The sequence below is a fragment of the Monodelphis domestica genome, chromosome 7, assembly GCF_027887165.1.
Source record: "Monodelphis domestica isolate mMonDom1 chromosome 7, mMonDom1.pri, whole genome shotgun sequence".
NCBI lineage: Eukaryota > Metazoa > Chordata > Mammalia > Didelphimorphia > Didelphidae > Monodelphis > Monodelphis domestica.
In genome coordinates this window covers 233,112,063-233,118,647 of record NC_077233.1, presented here as the reverse complement: position 1 = coordinate 233,118,647, position 6,585 = coordinate 233,112,063, and positions in this window count along the sequence as shown.

Sequence of the window (6,585 nt, the reverse complement as noted above, 5' to 3'; positions counted from 1 at the left end):
GCTTAAAATGGCACTAAATTTTTTGGGACACTCTATATAAGCAGTGTAGGTTTAATGGAGAGAATACTGGACTTGAGGTTAGATAGACTAAGATCCAAATCCTGTCCCAGGAACTTACTAGTTGTGTAATCATAGGCAGGGCTCTGAGGCTCAGTTTCCCCATTTATAATAACAGGTCCTACTTCACAGAATTATGTAGTAGCACACCAACCCTACTACACCATATAAATGTCAGTTATGATTTTATATATATATATATATATATATATATGGATATAAAATGTATACATACAAATATGGATATGTAATATATTAAACATATACATATATAGCTATGGATATATAATGTATAATATATATATATATATATATATATATATATAAAATATGGACATAGATAAGATGGATTTCAGCTCCTGTTGAACCATCATGTTCCTGGGCCTCAGTTTCCTCACCTGAAAAATGGTAAAATTGGGCTAAATGATCTCTGACACATCTACTGGGATGTGTGTAAAATTCTGAGAGATGATTTCTAGGGTCTCTTTCAGCTCCAGAATGCCATCATTCAAAATTGGTTGCTCTATCCCAGGAAGCAGCAAGGTAGCAAAGTGGAGAGAGCACTGGGCTTCAAATCAGAAAGATTCATCTGGTCTCAGATACTTACCAACTGGGTGGCCCTAGACAAGTCATTTAACCTACGTTTGCCTTAATTCACTGGAAAAGGAAATGGCAAACAACTGTGTGACTCTAGGTAAGTCATTTAATCTCTGTTTGCCTCAATATGCCTATTTGTAAAATGGGAATTATAATAACACTAACCTCCCAGGGTTCTTAGGAAGCAACTATGTGGCTCCATGGTTCGAGTCAGGAAGATGAGTTCAAATATGACTCCAGATAGTTACTAACTGTGTGGCCTTAGATGAATCATTTAAAGTATGTTTGCCTTAATTCACTAGAGAAGAAAATGTCAAACTACTCTGGTATCTTTGCTAAGAAAACCCCATGCACAGGATGGTCCATGGGGTCACAAACAACCCAAACAACCCAGGGTTGTTCGGAGGATCAAATGAGATAATATTTGTACAGCAACTGGCACATAGTAGGTTTTATAGAAATGCTGATTCCCTTCCCCATCCTCTTCAGGTTGGATGGAGTTGACTTATCCAAGATTTTAGAACTAAGGCTTCCTGCCTCTCAGTTCAGTGAGCTACACCTTGCTAAATCCTCTGTTGGAATGTATCTTCAGTCACTAGCACCTGACCAAGCACATAGTAGGTGCTACCTAAATGCTGGTTGATTGATTCTGCAGGTTGAAATGCATCCTGGAAGACTGCTCTGTATCCAGTTTAGGCTTTTGGAGGAAAGTCTTTTGACTTTTATTTGAGTGATGGGGAAGGTAAGTATGAGGAGGCGGGTGATTCATGCAGGCTACATTCCCTTTAACTGTGGAATGAGCATGGATAGTGTCAGGGAACTGATGGAAATCAGTACAATGTCCCCACTTATAACAAGGGGTTTTTGTTTTGTTTTTTAATTCCTATCTTCTGTCAGAATCAGGTATTGGTTGTAAGGTAGAAGAGCAGTAAGGGCTAGGCAATTAAGTGGGATTAAGTGCCTTGCCCAGGGTCACCCAGCTTGAAAGTATCTGAGGTCAGATTTGAATCCAGATCCTCCTGTCTCTCCAGGGCTGGCTCTTCATCCATGGAGCCACCTAAATGCCCCTGCTCCTGAGTCTTTCTTCAGAGGTGTTTTGAGATTATAAGGGGAATGGGACATGAGGGTACTCCAGAGGTTTCTTGTTCTAGCTGGAGACATATAGTTGGATGGTGCTGAACAAGTCACTTGACCTTGTTTGCCTCAGTTTCCTAATCTGTAAAATGAGATGGAAAAGAAAAGGCAAATCACTCTAGGATCTTTACCAAGGAAACCCCAAATGAGGCCATGAAGAGTCAGATACGACTAAAAAACTGCTGAATCCAGTGGAATCCAATCTTGCATCCAGTTCTACTACAGTGCCATACAAAGTTCACTCCCTGGTACTACATTGTTGACTGATTTCTGACCTCATGGAAGTTTGCTCAAGGAGCACCTTGCCCTTGTCGTCTTCCAATCAGGTTTCATTTTTCAGTATCAAATTGGGTTGGGGTAAATCTCTGGGCTTTCCTCCTTCATCAGCACCCCCTACAGAAGAGCCCTTGGTTTATACTCTCAAGGGTTCCTTGGACCCCCTGTGCTTCTTTGGGCCATCTGGGTGGTGTTATTAAAATTACCTGGATGTCCTCTCTTTGACACCCAGTGTAGTCAGTTAACAAACATTTTTAAAAAACGATTGTGGCAGGAGTAATCTGAAGTATTCTATCTGGCATTCCATCCACTGAGCTTTTGGCTGCTTTGTAACAAGAAGCTTTGAGGTATGTTTTTTTCTTGCTGCCGTGCAGCAGTTTTTCAGTCATTTGTGACATTTCATGATCACACTTGGGGTTTTCTTGGCAAAGATTCTGGAGTGGTTTGCCATTTCCTTCTCCAGTTCATTTTACAGATGAGGAAACTGAGACAAACAGGCTTAACTGATGTGACCAGAGTCACCCAACTAGTAAGTATCTGAGGTTGGATTTGAACTCAGGAAGATGAGTCTTCCTGACTCCAAGCCTAGCATTCTACCCACTACTCCATCTACCTACCGTTTTTAGGTATGTTTAGGTGTGATTAAAGAAGAAAGGGAGGGGAACAGAAGAAGAAGACCCTAGAATCTCTTGCCCTTGTGTCATTTGCTTCTTCCCTGTTAGTGTGGTATAATAAAGGAGTCAGAAGTCCTGAGTTCGAATTCCAGCTCTAGTCCTTTAAATACCTGGGTATAGGGGATGGCTAGGTGTTTCAGGGGATTGAGAGCCAGGTCCAGAGATGGGAAGTGCTGGGTTCAATTCTGGCCTGAGATATTTCCTGGCTGTGTGACCCTGGGCAAGTCGCTTAACCCCCATTGCCTAGCCCTTACCACTAGTTTGCATTGGAACCGATACACAGTATTGATTCTAAGATGGAAGGTAAGGGTTTAAAATAAGTAAATACTTGGAAGACCTTGGACAAATCATCTCACCTCATTTATAGAACGATAGTTTTCTAAGGTCCCTTCCAGCTCCCCATCTCTGCCTCCAGCATCCTTACTTCTACCTCTCCCACTCCCTTCTCATAAGTCCACCCTAAGAATCTCTGTGGTCCCATTAACAGCCAAGCTCTCTGCCTGGCATTCATGGCTTATAAATCTGGCAGGCACTAACGTTGCTAACTATGCCTGTGAAACATAAGCCACCTCATTTATGGAGCTCAGCCTACTCTTGCCCACACAGTGTGCTCTCTTTGCTGAGACGACTGTTGAAAGGAAGCCAAGGACTGAGTCAGCCTGGGAACACTAGCTCCTGCCCCAATCTCAGGCTGGGGGTGTGCCTCAGTCTACACAACGGACATTTTTCTGAAAAATATGTACACACAGGAGATTTCTGTAAATGAATTCTCATCATAAATCCCAGGGAAATGGGGGAGAAATGTTCTTCTATTGCTTAAACTTAACCCTGGTGACTAAGAGGCCAGATTGTTGCTTAGAGACTGGATTTATTTGATGCTAAATTTAAGACTGCAGATTCTGCTGACCCCCCCAAAAACCTTCCAGGGGCTTCAAAGCCAGTGCCCAGTGCGAGGAATGTCAGGAGTTTCCTTCTTCTCTAGTAACCTCCATGTCTCACATGGAAACTGCCTCCGTGCTGGCAAATTAGCTGTTGTTTCCTTGTTCCTTTGTTTGAATCCTATGAAGTACTATGACTTTTGGAGACTGGGATGTGGGAAAGAGGAGAGGGAGATACCTATTTCATCACTTCTCTCTGCGAGATGCTTTATTTCTCTCTTTAAAAACCTTTAGAAGGCATTGCTATAAGCATATACAAATATTGGGTAGCATTTAACACCACAACAAAGCAAAATTAATACAAAAGCAAATATTAGGGGGCAGCTATCAGTGGATTGAGATCCAGGTCTAGAGACAGGAGGTCCTGGGTTCAAATCTGACCTCTTCCTAGCTGTGTGACCCTGGGAAAGTCATTTAACTCCCATCTCCTAGCCTTTATTGCTCTTCTGCCTTGGAACCAATATTGAGTCTAAGATAGAAGGAAAGGGTCAGATACTTACTAGCTGCATGACCCAACTCTTATTTTTCTCTTTGCGATAGATTGGGTGAAAGAGTGGGGACGAGTGAGTAGGAGATGACTTTTCCAGGTGGTGTTTCTCTTTTGCCACTAAAAACAAGATCACAGCCGGTGCAACTTGTTATTGAAATCATTCTTGCCCTTGTAAGACAAATAATGAAGGGGGCTGGCTATGTATGTGATGGTGGACAAGCCACCTAAATTCTCTGAGCCTCAGCTTCCTCAACTGTAAAATAAGGATAATAATAATACCTACCTCCTAGGATTATTGTGGGGACTCTAATAAGGTCATATATGCAAAGTGCCAACTTTAAAGGTCTATAAATGTGTGTTCAATTGTTTTCAGTTGTGGCAGATTCTTTGTGACTCCATTCAGGGTTTTCTTGGCAAAGATATTGGGATGGTTCACCATTTCCTTGCCCAGCTCATTTTATAGATGAGAAAACTGAGGCCAACAAGGTTAAGTGACTTGTCAAGAGTCACACAGTTAGTATGTGTCTGGGGCCGGACTGGAACCCATGAAGATGAATCTTCCAGACTCCAGGCCTGGCGCTCTATTCACTTCAGCACCTGGCTGCCCAGAATTCTATTAAACCTAACTTTAATTCTTTGCAAATTGCTTCCATCCATTGCTCTTGGCTCTACCATCTGGATCCAAAGAGAACAGATTTCAGCCCAGTGACACTCCTAGCTACCCCGTATAAATGTGAGTTATGTGCATTTTTTGTAAATCAAAGAATACTTGTCCCCCAGCCTTGACAAGTGTAGGAAAGGAGCACATTGGTCAATTCTGGCCCATCTAAGGTGAAAAGATTCATCCCCTTTCTTCTTGTATTTATGCTCAAGTTCCAGACCCCAAATAGTTCCTTCCAAAGGCCTGGGAACCATCAGCAGAGGATCACTTCAGGGGACCCCCAATAATCTAAATGGAGGCAGCATCAAAGCTGGCAAGGGTGCTGGCCAGATTTCCTCTGGGGCTCAGACAGAGCAGTGAGGAGAGAAGGCCAGGGATGAATAGTCTGCTGCAAGTGGGGACCAGTCGGGTCCTCAGCATTGCCCTATGGGATTCCCCGTTAGGTCCATGCTGGCAGGCATGCCGAGTCTGGATGCATTCAGTGGTTCTTAAATCAAATTGAGGAAGGTAGGTTTGGGAGCAGAAATGGAAAGAGTGTTCTTTGAACATGGACGGAGTTAACGGAAGCTCAAATACCTCTTCAACCACTAAAACTGTGGGAGATCCAGAAAGTGCTTCAGGAATCTCCAGCCCTCTCCTCTTTCCCCGAGCTCCTCCTGACACCGCCCCTTTGACATCCCATTTTCCCCTGCTCTCCCCATCTCCTCTTAGGAGAAGCATTGCAGAGGTGCTTGGATTATACTAATTAATATGTGGTGGAACCCCAAAGCTGGGCACCTTGGACCACAGTTTCCATGGAAACCAATGAGCTTTCTCTGCACCTTGTCAGTGTCCCTCTCATCTCTGAAGGGGTCTCTCTTCCAGAGGGCACTATGCATTGGTACATGTGTAATTCGTTATTCTGATCTGCCAGAGGGCCACTTAAGAGATCTGTAACACCAAAGACTTAGACCTGGAAACAAACTGAAAGGTCACCTAGTCCAGATTCCTCATTTTACAGAGGAAGAAACTGAGGTCCAGAGACTTGTCCAAAGTCACATGGGAAGGGGCAGAATGACTGAAGAAGGTGTCCTGTTTAAGGTGAGCTCCCTTCTTTCACCAGAGAACAGCAAGCAATGTGACAAATAACATAAAAGTCCAGCAAGAAACATGAAGGCTTGGGGTAAATGACCTCAGCAAGACAGTCTATGACAAACCCAAAGACCCCAGCTTTTGGGACAAAAATCCAGTATTTGATGAAAAATGCTGGGAAAATTGGAAGACAGTGTGAGAGAGATTCGGTTTGGACCAACACCTCATACCCTGCACCAAGATAAACTCAGAATGGGTGAATGACTTGAACATAAAGAAGGAAACTATAAGTAAATTAGGTGAACACAGAATAGTATACATGTCAGACCTTTGGGAAGGGAGAGGCTTTAAAACCAAACAAGACTTAGAAAGAGTCACAAAATGTAAAATAAATAATCTGGAATACATCAAATTAAAAAGTTTTTGTACAATCAAAACCAATGTAACTAAAATCAGAAGTGAAGTAACAAATTGGGAAACAATCTTCATAAAAACCTCTGACAAAGGTTTAATTGCTCAAATTTACAAAGAGTTAAACCAGTTGTACAAAAAATCAAGCCATTCTCCAATTGAAAAATGGGCAAGGGGGAACTTCCAGGTAAACATGGCTGCAATCTAGACTTGACTCACTTCCCCTCTCCGGCACCGAATGAAATAGACTACCTCAAAAGAGCATAAAAATCACCT